The 24,888-nt window shown below is 44.4% G+C and overlaps 1 protein-coding gene across 2 annotated transcripts in view; it reads right to left on the bottom strand.

Annotated features, from left to right (window-relative positions):
- SORBS3 (sorbin and SH3 domain containing 3) overlaps positions 1-21,084 on the bottom strand; it is a 147,510-nt gene extending 126,426 nt beyond the window's left edge. The window contains exons 1-2 of one of the 2 annotated variants that reach the window (XM_030202023.1): positions 21,028-21,084; positions 14,173-14,334 (exon numbers count right to left, since the gene is read on the bottom strand). The gene's annotated coding sequence lies outside the window, so the exon portion shown is untranslated. The remainder of the gene's footprint in view (positions 1-14,172; positions 14,335-21,027) is intronic. The other variant, XM_030202024.1, reaches the window with a different exon arrangement.
- Between the last annotated feature and the right edge of the window lie 3,804 nt (positions 21,085-24,888).

Raw genomic sequence — 24,888 nt, 5'->3', positions numbered from 1 at the left:
ATAAAAATTCAACATATTATCAAAAATGAGAAAGGATTGAATGGAGGAGTTGAAGGGGTGCTTGATTGGATGGGGTTGGAAATGGAAGAGGAAAACATCATCTGAATGGTGGTGTTATATATATTGGAGGAAGGTAGCAGGAGTTTATTTTGGTTTCAGAGAGTGGGATGGATGAGATTCTGAAACAGGCTAAGCATACTACATGTGAGTTAGAGCTTGTTGTGGTGAGAACATTAGGCCTATTGGGGCAAGATAGTGAACTCATCCTTAATAATAATAATAAGGATTTTTTAATATACTGTGCCATCAATATCAAAAGCTCAAGATAGTTCACATCATAAAAATACCCCATCTTAAAAGTCCACTTTAAAAAATGACATATCTGAAAGTTCACTAATATCATTAAATAGTCAGTTTTTAGCAAGTTTTGACATTTTATGTAGATCCGCTCAGATCTAATTTCCAAGAGTAGAGAGTGCCATACATTTTTGGAATCATTAAGATAGATAATCTGTTAAGCGAAGAAATCCATCTTACAGAGGAAACAGGAGGAAGATGAAGAGAATGATTGGTCCGAACTGTTGGTCCTAATTTTCTGCAAAGGAATTAAGTATGGAGGGTTTGCCCCACATAAAAGTCTAAAAGAAAAGCGCCGTAGTTTAAAATCAATTTGAGCTGAAATTGGGAGCCAGTGTAGAAATTTTAACAAAGAAAAAACCCTGTCATTTCTAGCCTTAAAATAATTTTAGCTGCTGTGTTTTGCAAAAGTTGTAATCTAGATAATAACTGCTTTGAAATTCCTACATATAAGGAATTACAACAATTTACATGAGAGATCAAAGCACAATTTTCTGTAAGTCATCCAACTCAAATATGAACAAATTTGTCTTAGAAAACACAATTTGGGAAATACAGAAGATGTAAGATGATGAACTTCTACTTCAAGCAGGAATCAGGCCGCATGCCTAAACTTCGTACAGATAACTGAAGTGTTATCAATTTGCCTTCCAAGTCAGGGCTTAGGTTTGGGATAGCTTTAGTCTTTCCACCCACCCACTTTTATCTGTATTAAACTTGAGTGAATGAGAGAGCATCCATTTTGAGATTTTCTTAAAACAGGGGCTCATAGACCTGAAACTTTCTGACAATATTGAAGTAATAGGAAAGGTTATCTGGATATCATCTGCATATGTATGTAATAAGACAATCCCCTGCTAAATTAGAAATGAGAAAGTGTGTGGATTTCCCCAGAGGATTACTAGAACTAGTTTATAGAACTCTCCAGATTCACTGGGGGGAGGGACAGTGTCAGTGGGTGGGTGGAGAACCCGGCCCAGAATGAGGTATTTGAAGATAAGTGACAAGGGATGTCATATGTGAGGTGGAGTTTGATGCTATAAAAGTTGTAGTATTAGAGAACACAGGGGGGGCATTTTTGAAAGGGATGTCCACGTTTCGATGTGGACGTCCTTGCAAAACGTCCTGATCCAGGGGCGGGGAACCCGTATTTTTGAAACAAGATGGACGTCCATCTTTCGTTTCGAAAATATTGTCAGGGACGTCCAAATCCTTAAATTTGGTCGTCCTTAGAGATGGACGTCCCTAGACATGGTTGTTTCTGATTTTCAGCGATTTTCGAAACCAAGGACGTCCATCTCAGAAACAACCAAATGCAAGCCATTTGGTCATGGGAGGAGTCAGCATTCGTAGTGCACTGGTCCCCCTGACATGCCAGGACACCAACCAGGCACCCTAGGGGCACTTCAGTGGACTTCATAAATTGCTCCCAGGTACATAGCTCCCTTACCTTGTGTGCTGAGCCCCCCAACCCCCCCCCCCCAAACCCACTGCCCACAACAGTACACCTCTACCATAGCCCTTACAGGTGAAGGGAGGCACCTAGATGTGGGTACAGTGGGTTTGTGGTGGGTTTTGGAGGGCTCACTGTTTCCTCCACAAACATAACAGGTGGGGGGATGGGCCTGGGTCCACCTGTCTAAAGTGCATTCACCCACTAAAACTGCTCCAGGGACCTGCATACTGTTGTCATGGACCTGAGTATGACAACTGAGGCTGGCATGAAATATTTTTAAAGATGTTTTTTGAGGGTGGGAGGGGGTTAGTGACCACTGAGGGAGTAATGGGAGGTCATCCCCAATTCTCTCCGGTGGTCATCTGGTCAGTTTGGGCACCTTTTTGTGCCTTAGTCATAAGAAAAACAGGTCCAGGTGAAAACGTCCAAGTGTTCATCAGGGACATCCTACTTTTTTTCGATTATGGGTCAAGGACGTCCAAGTGTTAGACATACCTCCTTGAACTTTGGCCGTCCCTGCGTCGGAGTGCAGTTGGGGACGTCCAAAATCGGCTTTCAATTTGAGAATCTACATCTGCAGTCTTATTTTGTACTGGGTATACTAGAGCTGTAACAGCTCACAGAAATTATTTATAATGAAAAAAAGTCACGTTATTTTTTTCTCCTATACTTGTATAATATTTTCAATGATGTCTGTTTATATGCACCATAAGGGGTGTGGCTGATGTGGGTGTGGCAATCATAGGGGTGGAGCCATATGTGGTGACCCCGCCCATAATGAGTACCGGCACCTTTTTTTTCTACAAAAAAAGCACTGTAGAGAGATGAAGTAAAAAGAGGGAAATTAAATCTGGACAGAGAGGCAGAAAAATAAATTGAAGAAAACTGAAAGAAACAGGAGGGATAAAAATGACAAATGTATTTATTTATTTATTTATTTATTTGTTGCATTTGTATCCCACATTTTCCCACCTCTTTGCAGGAAACCCTGGCAAGGGAGTTAAGAGAACAACAAAGGAAATCAGAAACAAAAGAATATAAACAACACAATTGGAAAAAGTAAATGGTCAGACAACAAACGTAGAGAAAATAATTTTATTATTAATTTAGTATAAAGTAATGTAGCTGTGTTAATAAAGGTTAATAAATACAAATAAAACACAAAACAGAAAATAAGATGATACCTTTATATTAGACTAATTTTTATACATTTTTGACTAGTCTTCAGAGGATACTATAACAGCAGTGACCTGACCTGAGACAGGGTGTTTTGGCCTCTGAAATCTAATGGAAAAAGGTATTAGGCTTGTCCAATAAAAAGGTATCATCATATTTTCCATTTTCAAGTGCCTGAACTGAGCATACGCAGGAGGTCCGGCATCGGCGGCTGAAGCACACTGCCGACTGCTGAAACAGCACAGTAGGGAGCTCATGCAGTGGACCTCTTCAGCTAGCGGGGCTTGGGCATCTCTGCCAGTGATTCAACCAGTGCCACAATTTTGGATTGGGATTAAGCTCAAAGTGTGTGTGTGGGGGGGGGGGGGGAGAGGAGGGCCCCCTTGTTGTTATGCCCCTGGGGGGAATAGATGCTGGATAGGGGGTATGATAGAGTGAACTGAAACACGCCCTCTTACCCCACTGTAATGGCTGCAGGATTGAGGTGTGCCAGGGGGTGGAGCATGATGTAGAGTAGGTGGGGCCAGGGCAGATTGGGGTGTGGCTGGGGCATGTACTAAAATCTCCCTCTTAAAAAAAATCCGGACCCATTGGCAGCTCAGCAATTCTCCTCTCTCCCCTGCCCCCCACCTCCATCCATCCATCCCCAGCAACTCTCCTCTCTCCCCTCCCCTCCCATCCATGTCCAGCGATTCTCCTTCACCCCCATGCATCCTTCCCTCCCATTCCATTCCACCTGCCCGCCCTCTCTCTGACGGCAGCGCTTCCCAGACGCTGCCTACAGCCACCACGATCGCACGATCTACCTCCTCCCTCTGTCTCACTCTCAACAGCAGCGGTAGCGATTCAAACACGCTACCTCCTGCTTCTAACCCGGAAGTGTCTCCTCTGCAGAGGAGATGCTTCTGAGTTAGAAGCAGGAGGCAGCGTGTTTGAATCACGACGCTACCGCTGCTGTTGCGAGTGAGACAGAGGGAGGAGGTAGATCGTGCGATCGTGGCGGCGGTAGGCAGCGTCTGGGAAGCGCTGCCGTCAGAGAGAAGGAGGCAGATGTAGGATCAGCGCTGCCTGCTCCCTCTGCTCCGCTGCTGGGTGGGCCTGAACCCAAACTGGGTGGGCCTAGGCCCATCCAGGCCCACCCGTGGCTACGCCCCTGGGGTGTTAGTTACTAATTTCAAGAGAATGTCAGGATCTATTGAAGAAAACTTGAGTTCAGGAAGGCACTTTCTTCTTTCAAGCAGGCAGTTGTTTACCCACTCTTGAAAAATGATACCCTGAATTGTGATCTTAAGGAAAATTATAGGCCAATTTCTAATCTGCTGGAATAATAAAATGCACAGACAACAAAGGTAGAAAAAGCATTTTATTTTGAATGTTTTAAATGGAATATACTAGCTTTGGAAAATATGCATAACGGATGTCTTTTTTACTGTGTTCAATAGAAAAGGAAATGTATTTCTGTTTTTATTTCTTCAGTGTTGTAGTACATGTCGAGGTTCCCAGTTCAATTTTTGTCTACTTATTTTTTATTTCTAATTTGTGATCCCTTGTTCTGTATTTGGTATGGGTCTGTTGGTGTGATTATAATGGCAGATGGGGAGATTGGAGAGGAGGCAGGGAGGAGAGGGAATTGGTGGAGGGAGAACTTTTGTATTTTCTGCCCTGGGCCCCAGCATGGCTAACACCAGCTCTGACCCTGCTGTTAGCTGGTGGGAAACCCCAAGCCCCTGAAGGTACCCAGAACTCCCTTCTAGTAAGCTCGGCAGACAAGGCAGCATCCTTGAGCCACCGACAACTAAGCATGCGTGGGGTGCCAGCATCGGTGGCTCAAGCAGTTCCTATTGCCTGTCAAGCTTGGTAAAAGGGAGTTCTGGCCATCTTTGGAAGAAATCTTCAGCTGACAGAGCTTGGGGATCCTAATCAGCTAAAGCATTTACATTTTGAGCAGGGCCGCCGAGAGGGGGGGACAGGGGGGACAAAATTCCCGGGGCCCGGGCCTCCAAGGGGGGCCCGGCGCCGCAGCCCCACCCACCACCGAGCCCCTTCCACCCGAATCCCCGCCAGCAGAAGTGCTGTCTTCTGACTCCGGCATGCGCGGCCCACACAGACGCACTCCTTTCAGCTGATCTTCGCTGTACTCTGCAGGGCTTCTGTGTGTCTGACGTGCAGGACGTCAGATGCACAGAAGCCCTGCAGAGTACAGCGAAGATCAGCTGAGAGGAGCGCATCTGTGTGGGCCGCGCACGCCAGAGTCAGAAGACAGCACTTCTGCTGGCGGAGGTTCGGGTGGAAGGGGCCCGGCCCGGAGGCGGGTGGGATTGTAGCGCTGGGCCCCCCTCAGGGGGGGCAGCGACAACCTGGGGGGCAGTGGGGGCGGGGCCCGGGGGCGGCCTTGTCCCGGGCCCGGCCCAGTCTCTCGGCAGCCCTGATTTTGAGTTGGGAGGTGCTGGGGGGAGGGGACAGAGAGTAAACTTTGTGCCCACACACTTCGGGCTCAGGCACACCCAAAATTGTCTATCTGGTTATGCCATGCGTGGGGTGCCGAATATGGACCAGCATTGAGTATCTGGGCTCAGTGCCAACTGAGTGAGTCAGACTGGCTAACTCCCACGGTCTGAATATCGGGTCTAACATGTTCAAACCTGAAATAGTTTTAAATGTATTTTCCTTCTCATGTAAGGTGTGTCTCTTTGTTTATGCCGGAGACCGTACGGTAGGACTTCTTACATAAAGAATTTATTTGGTTGGGACCAGGGCCAGGACCGTTAAAAACTGGGAGGCCCTAGGCAAGTAATCTACACATGCTACACTCTTTTCACAGTCAATGAGTCAGACCACTCCAGTATTGGTGTTCCAAACCAACAAGGTTAACGTCTTTGTTTAGTAAACAAACCGGCACAATATCAGCAGAGGCAGTAACCAATAGCATTATCTCCTTGGAAACCTCTCCTCCCTGTGAGAATATGTGAATATTCTGTTCCCCTGTCTCTCTCCCCGAATGCAGTAAGCAAATAGTATAGTAATGTTTTAAAGTAGGTTGCCATTTACAAACTCTAGTGTTGGGTGTATTTATAGTTTATTGAGAACTCACTATACCGCTCAACTGGCAAGCGGAACAGAGCGGTGTACAGGCTAAACACAGAGTACAAAGGGAACGCCAATGTTTAATTGGACAGTAAAAACACACAAATCTGCAAAGAAAGGAGAAAGAAGTCATCAAAACTTAAAAGAAAAATGGCAAGAGAAAGAAGAGGTTCCAGTGGACTGGTATTAAACATCTCAAGAGGACATCAGGAAGGGCCATGATAAACTTGATTAAATAACCAGGTTTTTGAAACTTTTAAATGACAGGCTACTAAGAAGTTCCAAAGGCAGGCTGTTCCAGGTGGAGGGGACAAAAAATAAAAGGCAGTGTGCCTGGTGGACTCAAACTGTGCGGCTTTAGGGTTGGGCAAAACTAAACGGTGGTTATTTAAGGAACTAAGAGGTCTGCTAGGGCAATAAGGTATAGTGAGATTGGATAAATAGTCCAGGATCCCAACCCTCAGAGATTTGAAGGTGAGAATTGCAATCTTGTAGATGATTCTTTGTTTGACCGGTAGCCAATGATGGTTCTTAAGCAAAAGGGTGACATGATACATGCGGCGCATGCGGCATAGTAATTGGATGGTGATGTTTTGAAGCATTTGAAGCTTTTTAAGTGCATATCTGGTCAAACCTGCATAATCTACATTACAGTAGTCTAGTCTTCTCATAAAAAAAAGAAAGAACAAAGGCATGAAAGGTATCATGGTTGAAGAAGTGACGAATCAAACATAGCTACCGAAAAGCAAAGAAACAAGATCTGTGCTGAGGGACTGAGGGGTTCTGAAAATCCAATGCAGTGCTTTAAGTTGGGGTTTCACAGGGGTGATAAATTTCACAGAAACCTCATAGGGCACAGAGCTGAATAATGCTTGACCTTTTCATAGTCGGTTAGTCTGGAACTTTGAAGAATACTGCTTATTTCTTCACAGCGCATTTTTTCTAGGGAAAAGGTGCCGGTACTCAAATGCCAGGCCACCTTTCAGGGGTGGGGTGATCATTGAGGGACACACCCAACAATAGCCAGCTCTCCTGCAACCAGTCACAGAACCTATGACAAGGCAGAATTGGTGTGTAGGGCTTCAGCTCTTTCATTAAAACTTGGGGACTATGGGTCAGTTTTAGCAGACAATGGAAAAGGTGCCGGTACTCAGTAACCCCAAGTACCCCCTCAAAAACAGCCCTGTTTCTTCATCGAGCCTTTGAACGGCATCCATTCAAATATTTTCATGGGGTGCCAGTGGACCTCTTAAATGATCGAGCTGCCAGCTAGGAACCAAGTACATCTTTTCAGCGTACTGCATTACTGATAAGGCTCGTGATCAGCAGTAAGGTGAAGCTTAGCAAGGGTCCGATAATACCCCCCAGACTGCGTCATCAGCTTCTTCTTTGTTTTAAGCAGTATGCTTTTCTCCGCAAGATTCTTTGTTGCACGTCTTTGTCATTTCAGGATGCTAGTCTGGTGCTGTGATAATGGTATGTTACCTTTCAGAGTGTTTAGGGCTATCTCTGTTATAGCCGCTGTTAAGTCATCCAAAGTGATACTGAGGATGGTCTTTCTCTGGTAGGGCGAAGCCTGAACCAAAAGTTTTAAAAGCTCCAGGCTTCTCTTCAGATGGCTAGACATGTTGTTGCTTGTGAGAGTGCAATTACAGCGTCTCTCGCTTAGACTATTGCAACTTGCTTCTCACAGGTCTCCCACTTAGCCATCTCTCTCCTCTTCAATCTGTTCAAAATTCTGTTGCACGACTAATATTCCGCCAGTGTCGTTATGCTCATATTAGCCCTCTCCTCAAGTCACTTCACTGGCTTCCTATCCGTTTCCGCATACAGTTCAAACTCCTCTTATTGACCTATAAGTGCATTCACTCTGCAACTCCTCAGTACCTCTCCACTCTTATCTCTCCCTACATTCCTCCCCAGGAACTCCTGCGGTGCCTGCCTGGATCTGCCTGCCATGGGTTCTGGGCTTGCCCTACTCCCAGGGGCTGCTCTTCTGCTCTGTGATTGGCACGATTTTCGCGTCAGTCCAGAACTCCTGCCTCCTCTACTTCCCATGCATATGCACTATTCCTATGTGCATGGCTGCCGGCTCATCTGCGGCACCAGAAATGCCGTGACTGTCCTTGCCAATCTGTCTCCTGGCTTCTCCATGGTGCTGGATCTTGTTCTTCTGTCTGCCTGCCTCTTTCCCTGATGCCTTGTTCCTTCGGGACTGCTCCGCAGCCCTGAGAGCAGCTGCGACACGCAGACCGAAGCACTTCCGGGTTCACAGGGGCAGCTGTCCTCCCTCCTTCTGTTTGTTGCCTGCTTCTTCCAGAGCTGGCAGATTGCATAATGGGGCTCCACCCCTTCTCTGCTTCTCAGAGTCTCTGGCACCCTCCTGATGCCAATGACAGTCCCCTCCCCCCGGAGAGGGCGAGGAAGGGGAAAGATTTAAATTACATTCTTTTTTTAAATTTACACTAAATTTTGGTGTTCAATGAATGTAGCCTATAAGAACAGTGGAGTTGCCTATGTTTGTCGAACTGGTTACTGGTTTCCAGCCAAGCAGAACAGTGATGAGCCGGGCCACTTTGAAGTGGAGATGAAGCTGAAGCTGGTTTCAATACTTGGTGAATAGATACATGTCTCTACCACAACAGACTGCTGGTTATCCAATAGAACATTTTACATTAGGATGACTGTCCACTGGATTGTTAGTCTTTAGAGAGAAAGTCTGTGTGTCTGGCCTTAAGACTCAAAGGTTTCCACACGTGACATTCTTGCATCAGTTTCTGAAGATATTCAAGCAGAGGTACCTCTCCACTCTTGTCTCTCCCTACGCCCCCCCTCAGGTACTCCGTTCTGTGGATAAATCTCTCTTGACTGTCCCCTTCTCCTCTACTGCTAATTCCAGACTCCGTTCCTTTTATCTCACTGCACCTCACGCCTGGAATAGACTTCCCGAGCCTGTACGTCTAGCCTCGTCTTTGGCCGTTTTCAAATCCAGGCTAAAAGCCCAACTCTTTACCGCTGCTTTTGACTCCTAACCATTACTCACTTCATTTGTACCCTCTTATCCTCACCTCTTTAATTCCCTTACCTCTTAGTTGTTCTGTCTGTTTACTTGTCATACTTAGATTGTGAGCTCTTTCAGCAGGGACTGTCTTTTTCAGGTATGGTGTACAGCGCTGCGTATGCCTTGTAGCGCTATAGAAGTGATAAGTAGTAGTAGTAGTAGGTTGCCATCATATGAAAAATTGTTAGAACAGCAACAGACAATGATTCCAACTTTGTGAAAGACTTCTCTGTAATTAATTGGACAGCATGACAATGATAATGAAGATGTAAGTGATGTGTTATACAGCACTAATTCTAATGCAGATGATAACGACAATAGTGATAATAAAGTATTCTCTTCTATACTGAAGTCATGTGTTTCAGACAGATTCCTTTGATCAATATCTGCAGACCCAGTCAGAAGACATCAGTAATATTGCAGCCTGGCCTTATTTGAAGGAACTTTTTATCAGACTGAACAATGCATTGTTGCCAGTGCTGGTTTAATAATGACTCACAAGTACACTCGCATGATCGACAGTCATTTTCAAAATGTAGCTTTACTAAAAGCAAACTGGATTGAATTGTAGAGCAATAATGTTTTGGGATTAAAACGTTAACAATAGTTGCATTCATTATAGTTGCTGTACTTTTACTTTTTACTCACAAAGTATTATATTAGGCCAGTGGTTCTCAGACCTGGTCCTGCAGGCACTCCAGCCAGACAGGTTTTCAGGATACCCACAATGAATATTCATGAGAGATTTGTATGCAGTGGAGGCAGTGCATGCAAATCTCTCTCATGAATATTCATTGTGGATATCCTGAAAACCTGACTGACTAGGGTGCCTTCAGGACCAGGTTTGGGAAACACTGTATTAGGCCATAACTTTTTTTCACTTTCACTTAAGTAACCTTTTTAATATGTTCGTCATTGTACTTTTATTTAATTATTAAAAAATACATTTACTTTCACTTTTACTTAAGTACTTTGACTAAGTACATTGAATAACAGGCCATAAGAAAGAAAACCAAAGGATCAGAGACACACACAATAGATTAACTTTATGCTTCTGCTGATGTAACCCTTTAGTGTCCAATGTTCCTGTAATAAGCCATATGGGAACAGATTGATGGGAGCATTGAACTGTAGACAAAGCGGTTTCCGCTTACAATGCCGCTCTCTCCTCTGCTTTGGACACCCTCGCTCCATCCACCTCCCGTCCCACAAAGCGTACTAATCCCCAACCTTGGCTGACCCCTTGCATCCGTTACCTTTGCTCCTGCACCCGATCTGCTGAACGCCTCTGGAGGAAATCTCGTACCCATTCAGACTTCCTTCACTACAAATTCATGCTATCCTCCTTCCACTCCTCCCTATTCCTTGCAAAACAGGACTATTACACCCAATTGACCAATTCTCTCAGCTCCAACCCTCGTCATCTCTTCACCACCCTTAACTCCCTCCTCAAAGTGCCCCCCGCTCCCACTCCCCCTTCACTCTCTCCTCAATCACTGGCTGACTACTTCCGCGACAAGGTGCAAAAGATCAACCTTGAGTTCACTACCAAGCCACCACTTCCTCTTCAGCCTGTAGCCCCATCCAACAACCAACCAACCATGGCCTCTTTCTCCTCCTTTCCTGAGATCACCGAGAATGAAACCTCCCGCCTTCTTTCCTCCTCGAAATGCACCACCTGTTCCTCCGATCCCATCCCCACCAACTTACTTAACACCATCTCCCATACTGTCACCCCCTCCATCTGTCGCATCCTTAACCTCTCTCTCACCACTGCAACTGTCCCTGACACCTTCAAGCACGCCGTAGTCACACCTCTCCTAAAAAAAACATCACTTGACCCTACCTGCCCCTCCAACTACTGCCCCATCTCTCTCTTACCCTTCCTCTCCAAAATACTTGAGCGCGCCGTTCACAGTCGCTGCCTTGATTTTCTCTCCTCTCATGCCATCCTCGATCCACTTCAATCCGGTTTTCACCCTCTACACTCGACAGAAACAGCACTCTCTAAAGTCTGCAACGACCTGCTCCTCGCCAAATCCAGAAGCCACTATTCCATCCTCATCCTCCTCAATCTATCCGCGGCATTTGACACTGTCAATCATGATTTACTTCTTGCCACACTGTCCTCTTTTGAGTTCCAAGGTTCTGTCCTCTCCTGGTTCTCCTCTTATCTCTCCCACCACACCTTCAGGGTTCACTCTCATGGATCTTCCTCCACTCCCATCCCACTATCTGTTGGAGTTATCTGTCCTTGGACCCCTTCTCTTCTCAATCTACACCTCTTCCCTAGGCTCACTGATCTCATCTCATGGTTTTCAGTATCATCTTTATGCTGATGACACCCAGCTATATCTCTCCACACCAGACATCACCGCGGAGACCCAGGCCAAGGTATCGGCCTGCTTATCCGACATTGCTGCCTGGATGTCCAACCGCCACCTGAAGCTGAACATGTCCAAAATCGAGCTCCTCGTCTTTCCACCTAAACCCACTTCTCCTCTTCCTCCACTCTCTATCTCAGTTGATAACACCCTCATCCTCCCCATCCCATCTGCCCGCAACCTCGGAGTCATCTTCAACTCCTCCCTCTCCTTCTCTGCGCATATCCAACAGACTGCCAAAACCTGTCGCTTCTTCCTCTTCAACATCAGCAAAATTCGCCCTTTCCTTTCTGAACACACCACACGAACTCTCGTCCACGCTCTCATTACCTCTCGCATTGACTACTGCAACTTACTCCTCACCGGCCTCCCACTTAGCCACCTATCCCCCCTTCAATCCGTTCAGAACGCTGCCGCAGTCTTATATTCCGCCAGAACCGATATACTCATATCACCCCTCTCCTCAAGTCACTTCACTGGCTTCCGATCAGTTACCGCATACAATTCAAACTTCTCCTCATTACCTACAAATGCACCCGGTCTGCGGCTCCTCACTACCTCTCTACCCTCATCTCCCCCTATGTTCCCACCCGTAACCTCCGCTCACAGGACAAATCCCTCCTTTCAGTACCCTTCTCCACCACTGCCAACTCCAGGCTCCGCTCATTCTGCCTTGCCTCACCCTATGCCTGGAACAATCTTCCTCAATCCCTACGCCAAGCCCCCTGCCTACCCATCTTCAAATCTCTGCTTAAAACTCACCTCTTCAATGCTGCTTTCGGCACCTAACCTTTCGAGAAATATAGTATGCCCTATCAGATCGACTCTACACTTGTCTTTTAGATTGTATACTTGTCTCTAGATTTACACCTGTCTTTTAGATTGTAAGCTCCTTGAGTAGGGACTGTCCTTCCATGTTAAAATTGTACAGCACTGCGTAACCCTAGTAGCGCTTTAGAAATGTTAAGTAGTAGTAACATTGGACACTAAAGGGTTTAAGCAACTAGAAGAAAGTATACTCAAAGCCTAGATTTTCAATGATGCTCAAATTTACCAGTTGTTTTCAAACACTAGTGAAGAGTCATAAGTCAATATTCCAGCGCTGGGTTTAAACAGATACCCAAATATTCAGCGTCACTATCCAGATAGCTATCTCGATAATTTAGGAAGCAAAAAAACTGTCTGGGTAAACTGCTGTTCTGCCCTGGATGGTCTGCAATGATTTTCAGCATGTGGATAATGCCACTGAAAATCACTGCATGTCTCCAATCAGCTGCGCACTCTCTCTAGGACCAAATTCTATACATAGTGCTGAAAGAAATGAGCGCTAAGTGCTAGTCTACAAACAGCGCTCCAAGTTGGGCGCCTTTTATAGAATAACGCATAGCTCTGGGATCTGTGTCTAATTTTAAGTGCAAGGATTTATACCAACCGAAACCTAGTGTAAATCCTCACGCCTAATTGAGATGTGGATCTGCCATATTCTGTGACACTGTGCACAAATTGTTGAAACACCCAAGATCCTCTCATGGCCCCGCCCATTTTTGGATCCATGCGCTAGAATTTTCACATGCATCAGTATAGAACAGTGCCTAGCAAAATGCGCACCTCAATTCTTATTATTGCCAATTAGCAATAATAATTGATTTCTAGCGCCCAATTATTGGCACTAATTGGTTTGTTGCTCAATTAAATTGTGCACACAAATTGGGCATGCACCCAAATTTGCACGCTCAATTTTGTGCACCATATACAGAATCCAGAGGTTGTATATATATATATATATATGTGTGTGTGTGTGTGTGTGTGTCAGGGGCATAGTCATGGGCGGGCCTGGGCGGGCCCGGGCCCAGCCACTTTTGCTCTAGGCCCACCCACCCTAACTGGCCTCAACCCAACCAGTGGCGTAGCTCTCCCAAGCGAGGCTCAATCTTTTCCTGCCTCTTCTTCCCGCTCTCCCCATCCGCATGGTCTGCTCACTTTTACTGCCCTGAAGCACAGTTCTCCCTCCAGCACCGGCGATTCCCATAGCCAGCCTTCTGCCAGTGTGCGTCGTCGGGGCCTCTCCTTAGGCGCGTCCCGCCTACTCTGCAACTGTTTTCCGCAAAGGTGGGACACGCGCCTGAGGAGAGGCCCCTGTACATACATACATACATACATATATACACATATATATGTGTATGTATATATGTACAGGGCTTAATTTGTAGACAGAAAGGACGTGGACAAGTGGACCTGATGGAGGGCAGCGAATAGACTGGAGCAGGAGCATGAGCAGAAGAGGGGCTGAAGCACAGTGAATGTTCTGTGCCCTACTCCAGGCTCACCCCTCCCCTCCTCTTCTCTGAAGGCTGCCTGGAAAGGAGGGGCTGACTCAGAACATCCCAGCTGCTCTGGAGTCTGGAGTGGTGGCACTGTGTCCCAGGCCATTCCCCAGAAATAAAGGCCTGTGTACATATACAAACACACACACATATATAAAAACAGAACGAAACACATAAGCATACGTACAACATGCACACAACCATTTAGATGTGCACTTGTACACCAGTCACACAAAGAAACATACAGAGACACATGTACACACAGAGCTTGGAAAATGTGAACATACATTCACAAACACTTCCACTTCTCAAATAGAATAGGAAACCTACCTGAAAACAGCTGACTGCGTTTGCTCACTGGACGGGAGATCAGGAGGAGGAAAGAACTATCAGCAATGACTCAGTTCTCAGTTACATATTGCATTGTAACTAAGGCAAGTCCAGGAGTCCAGAGATACAGCTGGGAGGTTCCACTCTCAAACCTATCCAGCCCTGAAATTCAAAACACAAATGGGTTTTCTGAGCCCTCCCAGTCTCCATCCGTCAACTCAGCAAAGTACAAATGAAGCAAGTCCTGCCCAGTGTGTGTCACAAACTGGGGAGGGGGAGCAAGGGAGAGAGAAGTTTCCTATAGCCAGCACTGTGAGATGCAGGGGTTAACATAAAAAAAGATCATTAACATCATACAGAGGAGAAATGCAGACAGAAAGAAAAAGAGCAAGCTGTGTACTAATCAACTAATACCAAGAGACTAATTCTGTCCCCAAAAACCAGGACCCAGATCAGGAAATTCCAGGGCAAAGATACAAGCAAGTTGCTCCTCTGATCTCAGGAAGTGTGAATTCTGAATGACTATATCTCTTCCAAAACAGAGAGACTGTAGGGTGAGCAAGAGAACTAGACAGACTAATTTGTGGGGACAGAACTTCAGTCAGAGCTTAGGTTTTCCTGAGGGGATGCGGAAGCCCTTCTGGAATCAGAAAGTGCTAACCCATTATCCCAGATCTCCAGCAAAGCGTACACTGCACATGAAATCTGCTGCTCTTTTCCAAAGGTCCTGTCAGAGTTTCCAATGACATTTCCAAGGTGTGGGAGTAAAAATGTATTCCAGCCAGAGAGGAAAGAACGCAAGGAAGAAAACAGTGGAAAATGAGAGACTGTGGGGAAGGGCAGGGCTGAGAAACTTTTTCACGTTAAATAGAAAAATTATTGCTGTTCTATGCAGCCCAGAGCTACTTCAGGGGGGAAATATAGTATATTCCCCAGAGACAGGACTGGCTCAACCATTAGGCAGACTAGGTAGTCATCTAGAGTGGCAGCTTTCGGGAAGGAAGGGCATCAAAGAACAGCTGCAAAGCAAAACAATAATTCCTGACACACAGATTCATCAATACATAATTTTCCCTGCACAAAGGACAATTTTCAAATAGCCCATTTATCTGGGTAAATGACTTTTGGAAACTGTCCTCATTACGGGCCAGATTCTGTAAATGGGGTTTAAAACGTCGGTGTGTCAGAATAATGTGCGTAATGCTATTCTATGAACTGCGTCTGCAATAAGACGCAGTTTATAGAATAGCACATAGACCAGGGAATGTGTATACATTTAGGCGTGGCCATTTATGCCACTGAAAACCTGGTGTAAATACCTGCACCTAAATGTACACACGTTCTCCTGAATTCTACAACAACACACATAAATTTGATTGATGCCCCTGATATGCCTACACTCCTCCCATGGCCACACCCCCTTTTCAACTATGCGCATTGGAATTTACTCACCTCTCTTTCTAGAATATGCCTAAAAAGAAGCACGCGTAAATTCCAATTACGCCAATTATTGATGATAATTGGTTGTTATTGGTATAGAATCTGGCCCGATTTGTGTGTGTGTGATATGTTTAAATCGTGTTTATTGACAGGTCTATTATAACAACAAAGCCGATGTGTCCACAATAATGTACATGATGTCATTTTGGCAAACATATAACCCATCCAATATCCCTAACCCTCTCCCCCTCTCCACACTCATCTGATGCTGGTAGTCAGGTGTCAATAACAATAATAACCAGTTTGTACTTGAAATCAGCAAGCTACCATTATACTTACAAGATATCTAATGAAAATAATTTCCTACTGCGATTCCTGCCTGTGTCTCTCCAAAATATCGATTATGTATATATATGAACTATTAAAAGTTTAATATAGTGCTGTGGGCTCTGGGCGTCAACATTTCCCAAAATGGTTCCCAGATGTCTTAGAACTTTCTGCCAGTGGCATGGTCAAAGTCTTTCACTTCCAGGTGATCCATCTTTAACTGAGCAATCATCAAAGACCTCCATTGATGATATTGTGGGTTGGCTTTGTGTAACCAAAAGGTGACACCGTGAGTATAGTTTTTATATCCATTAAGATCAACCTGCAAAAATGGGTGAAAGGCCCTTGGTCTATGTTGGCTTTTTGAGTACACGCCAAATAAGCACTAAGGGGTCTCAAGGAACTGGGCATTGCCAAATAGTACTCACGAATTGGAAGACTCGAGTCCAAAAGCGCATCACTTCTGGGCAATGCCAAAGCATACATCCTAGATTAGCATCACAAATATGACATTTTGGGCAGAGTCCTTGTTACGTTATTCTAGCTCACCGAGCCCTGTGCGGTGAAATGTGTGTGTGTAGTGCAAATCCAATTCTTCTGTCGTTTCTTGCAAATATTTATGATGAAAAGTCAATGGAACTTTCAAAAGTGCTCCAAACGATATGGTCCAAAATGCAGCAGACAGACTCAGTTTTGGAAAAACGAAATACGAAAGCGCCAAACCCCTAAGAGTAAAACTACACTGGCTCCCACTTAAAGAATGTACATAAGTATTGCTATACTGGGAAAGACCAAAGGTCCATCAAGCTCAGCATGCTGTTTCCAACAGTGGCCAATCCAGGTCGCAAATACCTGGCAAGATTCCAAAAAAGTACAAAACATTCTATACTGCTAATCCCAGAAATAATGGATTCTCCCCAAGTCTATTTATTAATGGTCTATGGACTTTTTCTTTAGGAAGCTGCCCAACCCTTTTTTAAACTCCGCTAAGCTAACCGCCTTTACCACATTCTCTGGCAACGAATTCCAGAGTTTAATTACACGTTGAGTGAAGAAATATTTTCTACGATTTGTTTTAAATTTACTACATTGTAGCTTCATCGCATGCCCCCTAGTCCTAGTATTTTTGGAAAGCTTAAACAGATGCTTCACATCTACCCATTCCACTCCACTCATTATTTTATAGACCTCTATCATATCTCCCCTCAGCCGTCTCTTCTCCAAGCTGAAGAGCCCTAGCAGCTTTAGCCTGTTCTTTTACTGTTATAGTCAAATTCTGTGTAAAAGAGAAAGAGACCACTGATGACATGTAGAATGGAGTATGATAGTGTGACAGATTTCAAGTTCTGGATCCTGTGTGAGCTTCATCACAGACCCATAAATGAAGTCACCCCTCTCTATTGCCTGCCCAACTCTGCTTTGAAGAGAAGCCAGAATGGCTACTAGCTGGGAGCAGCTTATGGAACACTTTTTATGTAAAAATATATTTATTGGTTATGGAACACTTTTTAATCACATTTCCTATTTCCATATTATCTCAGTGTCCACAACCTCCCAGATCGTTATGCTCTTTCTTCAGCCTGTAGGAAGAGCAGTTACACTACACTCTGGCATTTCACTGGCAATAATAACACGTCACTGAGTTTACCAGTGTTAGGAATCCACCTTGTCACCTCACTGCTCTCTGCACCTGCCTCAGTTCTTTTCAGTCCTACCTCATTTAGGGGCAGAGTCAGTAAATAGTGATTAAAGCTAGGCGCCAGGTGCTAATCTTGAATTCTATAAAGGCAGTTCTACACAGAACTGTCTTTATAGAATACTTGCTTACGTCATTTTCATGCCTAAGAGCATTCATACATTCATTTTATTTACTTTCTATACCACCTTTACTGACTGGCAGACCATGGCAGTGTACAGTCTAAAAATTACAATAATAGAGATTAGAAAAGTACTAGAATATCAGGTAGGATAGATAAAACAAAGTATACAAAAGAGAAAATCAAATAGCAAGAAACAGAACAGAAGAAAACAAAGAAAGCAATGGCAAACCTCCCTGAGGATCAAGGAACATAAATTCTCAATCTGGGGAGAAAGCATGATTGAAAAGCCAGGTTTTACGGTTGATTGTAAACTGTTTTAGGTAGGACTTGGCACAAAGGGTCAATGGCAATGGCGTAGCCAAGGGTGGGCCCAGGCCCATCCAATTTGGGCTTAGGCCCACCCAGTAGCAGCATACCTAGGGTTACCATATGGCTCCAGAAAAAGGAGGACGGATTGAGCCAGCCGGGTTTACTTCCATTGCTTTCCATTGAAGCAATGGAAGTAAAACCCGGCTGGCTCAATTACTTCCATTGAAAGCAATGGAAGTAAAACCCGGCTGGCTCAATCCGTCCTCCTTTTTCTGGAGCCATATGGTAACCCTAAGCACACCTATTATGTGGCTGGCAGGGATCTCGAAGCCCCTCCAGCTGAAAACTTCCAACAACTGGCCCTCCTGCCAACCTTGTAAATAGCAGATCTTCGCCTGCAGCGAGCAGCGACTGATACATACTTATCACACTGGCCCCACAGCCTTCCCTCTGATGTATTCCCACCTATGAGGAAACAGGAAGTTGCATCAGAGGGAAGGCTGTGGTGCCAACATAAGCAGTGTGTATTAGTTGCTGCCTGCTACCGGTGAAAATCTGCTATTTAAAAGGTATACGGGGGATGTTTGGGAGACCATATGGCATGCTGGCGAGAGAGGGTGAGACCAAATCACTTGTGGGACAAGGTGGAGTTCTTCTGCCCACCCATCTTGGGCCCAGGCCCACCCAAAATTGGGTGTCTGGCTACGCCCCTGGTCAATGGCATAGAATTCCAGAGGGTCGGGGCTGCGAAATAGAAAGCTGGATATCTGGTTGACTCAAGAATTGCCTGCTTGGGATTAGGAAGGACAGGACGATGATCAGTCAGGGAACAAAGGGAAATGTGAATAGAGAATAGTGATAGATATACACTTTGAATATAGTTAGCCCTTTTGGTCTCAATGTGGAGATCGAATGGATGTCACTGATTTAATGTAGGAGGTTTCTGATTGGTGGGGTGGTACCAGCTGAGTTTTGAGTACTATAAAAAGAAGTCTTGTGATGACACCACCATCTTGGTCTTGGAAAGAGCTGGGGCTAGAGATGGGCGGGGTGACATAAGATAATATCTGAACTTTATTAATAGCAAGGAATTTATAAGTGACAGTAAATACATTGTGAGTTAATTTAGCACAAGAGTAACATTTTGTCTTGTGCATTTGTCAGGAGAGGGTCCTTGAAAAAGCTGTTGGGCGAAACATAGCGCATTTTGGACAACTGTTCTCCTTCCAATTTCTATTAAGATAAGTGAATGATATTATGCGATCATGAGACTTTTAAAACTAAATGATCTTTAAAGGGTGAATACGATCTTATGCAGAGAAAAGCTAGTGGAAGACCAATGACAATGCCAGCACGTGAAGCTTAGGGCTGTGAGAGATTTGAGCCCAGAGTGATGCTGCTGAGGTCTCTTGTTTGTCCTGTTTGTCTGTCCTAATTAGATTGTAAGCTCTGTCAGGCAGGGACTGTCTCTTCATGTTCAAGTGTACAGCGCTGAGTCAGGGGCGTAGCCAGACAACAGATTTTGGGTGGGCCTGGGCAAGAAGTGGGTGGGCACCAAGTGTTCTCCGTCCCCCACCACCATGAAAAAATATCTCAGCTGGTGGGAAAACACTTCTTTCCACCTTGCCCATCTGCAGCAGGCTTACGCTGAAAACTGAGCATGTGCAGGTGCCAGTATCATAGAGAGTAGCGTTTTCATTACCATCAGGGGGAAGTCTTCAGCTGGCGGAGCTTGGGATCCCCACCAGCTACTGCTAAACATGTGCTACTGATGGGTGGCCCTGACCCACCCAGGCCCACCTGTGGCTACGCCACTGCGCTGAGTACGTCTAGTAGCGCTATAGAAATAATAAGTAGTAGTAGTAGTCTTATAAAAATGTATTAAACTAATGTTTATATGGTCCCAAAGGTTTTGTAGTGTGTTTATTATGTAGTTTTGGGACATGAGTGAAAAGAGCTGAATTTATTGAAATCCTGTGATTAACTTTAAGTCTGGTGTAAATGCTCACACCTAACTACTGTCAGACATGGAAATGGAAGTATTCTACAACTCTGCTTCAGTTAGTTTCCAACACTCTCGGTCCCTCCCCTATCCCAGTCCTCTCCTGCCTGCTCTGTCCTTTTGCTGAAGTATAAAGAGGGATTTCAGTCTCCAAGAGAGTCCTTTCTCTCTCCTCAGCCTTGCTCCTGCCTGCTCTGTTCCTCTTCTTGAGGCCTACAGAGAGGTTCCAGTTTCCATCCTTGGTCTTGCCTGATCTAGCCCTATCCTTGCGGTATACAGAAAGGTTTCAGTCTCCAGCCTTTCTCTTGCCTGCTCTGTCCCTGTCATAGTGATATACAGAGGGGTTCCAGTCACCAGCATTTATTTATTTATTTATTTTGCTCACACCTTTTTCAGTAGTAGCTCAAGGTGAGTTACATTCAGGAACACTGGATATTTCTCTATCCCAGGAGGGCTCACAACCTCAGTTTGTACCTCAGGCAATGCACTGACAGTCCCTCCAAGATTTATAGTTCTTCTTTACACATTAAAAACAAATCAATAGAACAGAATATTAAGAACACATCCCAAGTGTGACTGGCCGTGTTTGCTGTTTCTTGGAAACAGGGCTGATCCCATGTGTGGTCCATTCGTTGCCCTCCTGTACACATTTCATGTCTATCCTAGTTTGTCAGACCAAGTCTAGTCCATGCTTTTCAATGCTAGTGGATAAGCTCTGATCTCAAATGTCCTGAGTTGCTGAATGAAAGATAATCCATGTTAAACGTCTAACTATCCTTCTACATTCATACTTGAAAAAAGGATGTTGAACTTTACTGTCTTAAGATACCTGTAAGAGGAACTTCAGAAGTCACTACTCCTGCCTGACACTGGATGTAACTTGTGCTCTAAATCTCTAAGTCCTGACACCAAAACTGAAAGATCCAGATTTATAAGATCCATATCCAGTGAACTCACCTGAAGGACTCCTGCTCGCTGCTCCAGTACATGCTTGCTTGCTTGCTCTCCCTTGCTCTCATACTGAACTCTGTCCTTACATCCAAGATAAATATTTAACATACACTTAACAAAGGTCAGAAATATTTACTGTTTAACAACACCCCTAGCTGGCTGCTAGACAAAAAGATGAATATGAAAGCATTTCTAGGATTGACTATTTAGAACTCCAAATCTATTCGGAGCCAATTAGTCATCTCAAGAGGGGAAAGGGTGTCACACACACACTGTCTCTCAGATCCTGACTGTAGTTTCTTTGCACGATTCCTAGTAACTTACACAGTGGCTGTTGTCATTTATAACCACGTTTTATATGTCTGGCTGAGGACTTTGATAATCAGGCTCTTTCATGAGCTCCTCTGGGTCTCTGGGCACTGGCTTCCTTCCTGGTGCTTCAATCTTTCTCTTATTCCAAGAACTCTTATTTCTTCCTATAGTTGTATACCACAGGGGTCTCCACCTGATCTGGGTTCTTTTTAGGATGCTGATTGGCGTCTTCGGGGACATTTCCTTTGCCCTTTTGGAGCATTGGTGTTCTATTTGTGATGTTCCTTTCCCGCCCTAATGCTGTGACTGCTTTGCTTCATCCCATTGATCTGGACTGGTCTGGTATTGATGACAAGGATGGAAAAATGGTTTCTTACCTGATAATTTTCTTTCCTTTAATCATACCAGACCAGTCCAGTTTTCTTGTTGCTGTTTCTAGAGCTTGACTGTTCTGTATCAGTGCTTGAGTTCTCTTTTTGACTTCTAGTAACGGAGGAGGAGTGGTCTAGTGGTTAGAGCACCGGTCTTGAAATCCAGAGGTGGCCAGTTCAAATCCCACTGCTGCTCTTTGTGATCTTGGCCAAGTCACTTAACCCTCCATTGCCTCAGATACAAACCTAGATTGCAAGCCCTCCAGGGACAGGGAAATACCCACAGTACCTGACTGTAACTCACCTTGAGCTACTACTGAAAAAGGTGTGAGCAAAATCCAAATAAATAAACCAAGCTGTATGACTTGCTCCTGAGGGGAGGTGCAGAGTCATAAAGACAGCAGCTGTATTTTTATTGGTGGTACTCAAGAATCATCGCCTTGGCAATTTTCAAATCATGATCTACCAGCATCCAGTGGATTAATCTAACAACTGATTAGTAGTGAGGGAAGATTTTCACACAAGACAATCAAATAACCTAGACGCCCTTTAACACCTAACACAGCTTAAAATGGCATACCGCAGGACCTGCTCATCCTGTGGTAAGTACCATTTTAGCATGAATGATCACTCATTGTGGGGTGTGCTCCTGAGGAACAAGTATCAAAATGGAGACACTGTCAAGCAGTCTTCTATTTTTTCACACTTTTAAGACAAGTGCCAGTTTTGGTGACCTCATTATTTCCAAAAATACTAGGACTAGGGGACATGCGATGAAACTACAGTGTAGTAAATTTAAAACAAATCAGAGAAAATATTTCTTCACCCAACGCATAATTAAACTCTGGAATTCATTGCCGGAGAACGTGGTGAAGGCGGTTAGCTTAGCAGAGTTTAAAAAGGGGTTAGACAGTTTCCTAAAGGATAAGTCCATAAACCACTACTAAATGGACTTGGCAAAAATCCACAATTCCAGGAATAACATGTATAGAATGTTTGTACATTTGGGAAGCTTGCCAGGTGCCCTTGGCCTGGATTGATCGCTGTCGTGGACAGGATGCTGGGCTCGATGGACCCTTGGTCTTTTCCCAGTGTGGCATTACTTATGTACTTATATGTTTAGATGGATGTCATCTGTATGCTGTACTGCATTTGTTTCGATGTATTTTAGAATGAATGTGGGTATGAATTTGATATTTTCACATATACATCTCCACTGACACTTTTGGTTAATTTGAGCATGTGGAAATTCTTATGATGTAAGGAGAGCATATTGAATGGCCTGAGATATTGGTGATTTCATGTTGTGAGCTCTGACTTGGGCGAGTCCTTACTGATTATTTTACACAACTTTACTAGCATTTTATGATATATATGTTGCCCACATTCTGTCTATTTATATAGGGCAGGTTCATTGGGATCTATAAAATGGTCAGCATTTGGCACGAAGTATAAATAAGACATTCAAGAGCAATTTCCTCCCTTCACAGTCTTCACAAAGTTCATTTGAGACCTGGCAAGGAGAAATGATCCCAGCTTCATGTTTGACATGCCTGAAGCACACAAGCCAAGCCACTTCCTGAATGAGAAGCCAGTTGAGAAGTATAGCAACACTAGGAAGCCCATAGCTTTACACAAGATAGCACTTATATCTTCTGATCATCCACCTACTACAGAGAAAGTGGAGGATCCAAATTGAAAGTCTCCTATACATAAGAAACCTCATCCCTTCAAAAATGTCATAGGTTTAAGGAGAAACCCTCTGAAACATCATCACTGGCTTCCTGTCGAGTATCAGATCACTTACAAGATAGAATTGCTAACCTTTGAGGCTTTTAGGGTAGGCACCCTTGACTATCTTGCTTGTCTTACTATTCCCTACTCACCTGCTAGGACTCCTTGCTCCCTTAACGACTATTGATTAGTCCTCCTGAGTCCCAAACTCGCATACTGTTAATATCCCCTTTCCAGGATTACGTGCGGTTTACATTTTAGGTGAGACAAAAGCAGATAGTGTTAGTGTGAGTATGAGAAACATTGGAGACCATTGGTGTAATGCATGAGACTAAAAACATTAAAGGAAAGGATAATGGATGATACTAGGAAGTAGAAGTCATGATAGATTATTATGAAGCAGGCTTTGGGAACAGAAAGGTTTTTAACCTCTTCCTGAAGTTGAGGTAGCTGTTTTCTGTTCTGATGGGAATAGGTAGAGTTCCATATTTTGATTCCAAGTATAGGGAATAGAGAGCTGAAAATCTTCTGATTTTGAATTGTCTTTTGAAATGGTGATGCTAGTATTAGTTGTTTCAGTCTGTTAGACTGGACGAGGTATAGCAAAACGGTCTTAGTCAGCAGTTCAGAGGTGAAAACCTGTAAGATTTTAAAACCTAAACAAGCAGCTTTGAACCTGAGTCTTTCTGCTATGGGAAGCCAGTGCAGTTTTTTTTAGATGAGTGGTCATTAAAGTTGGAACAGGTATCTTAGCTATATCATGGGTTGAAGCAAAAAATGGGGGGGAGGGGGCTCTTTTTGCCCAGCCGTATTGCAGAAATGGCAGAGGGAGGTGAGTGCTGAGCTGGTTGTGGTTGGTTTTTGTGTGTATGGCTGGTGATAGGAGGTGCAACAGAGCTTCCCAAACTATGAGTTGAGACCCCCTCTACCCACAGATAAAATTGTTAGACCTTTATGTTCCCTTGCTTTTGTTTTATCACCCTATCAATTCCCCACTGTTATATTCCATTGTTCTATTCCCAAATGATATCCTGACTCTACTTTGTCTTCCCATAACTCTTCACAATGTAACCCATAATCGTACTGCAACAAATTGTATTTCCATCATTCACAATGTATTGTAAGCCACACTGAGCCCGCAAATAGGTGGTAAAATGTGGGATACAAATGCAAATAAATAAATGAATAGGGTTACAAAATCCATATATAATGGGGGGGGGGGAGGGTTCACACAAACTTTATTTGGCCATAATAATGGGGGAACAGCCACAAACGATTGATAAGCACTGCAATGAAGAGAGTTGCATTTTGAATCCCTGCACTGACTTTATATGTATACTATGTCGGTGTATAAAGCAGGAATAATAGATTCAGGTGCTCATTCAAAGATGTGGAAGCCACCTGTATTCATTGTGTTTGGACATGTCTGTTGATTGCAGTGTTGTAAGAG

This window comes from Microcaecilia unicolor, chromosome 4 (assembly GCF_901765095.1).
Source record: "Microcaecilia unicolor chromosome 4, aMicUni1.1, whole genome shotgun sequence".
NCBI lineage: Eukaryota > Metazoa > Chordata > Amphibia > Gymnophiona > Siphonopidae > Microcaecilia > Microcaecilia unicolor.
This window is presented reverse-complemented; position numbering and strand designations above follow the sequence as displayed.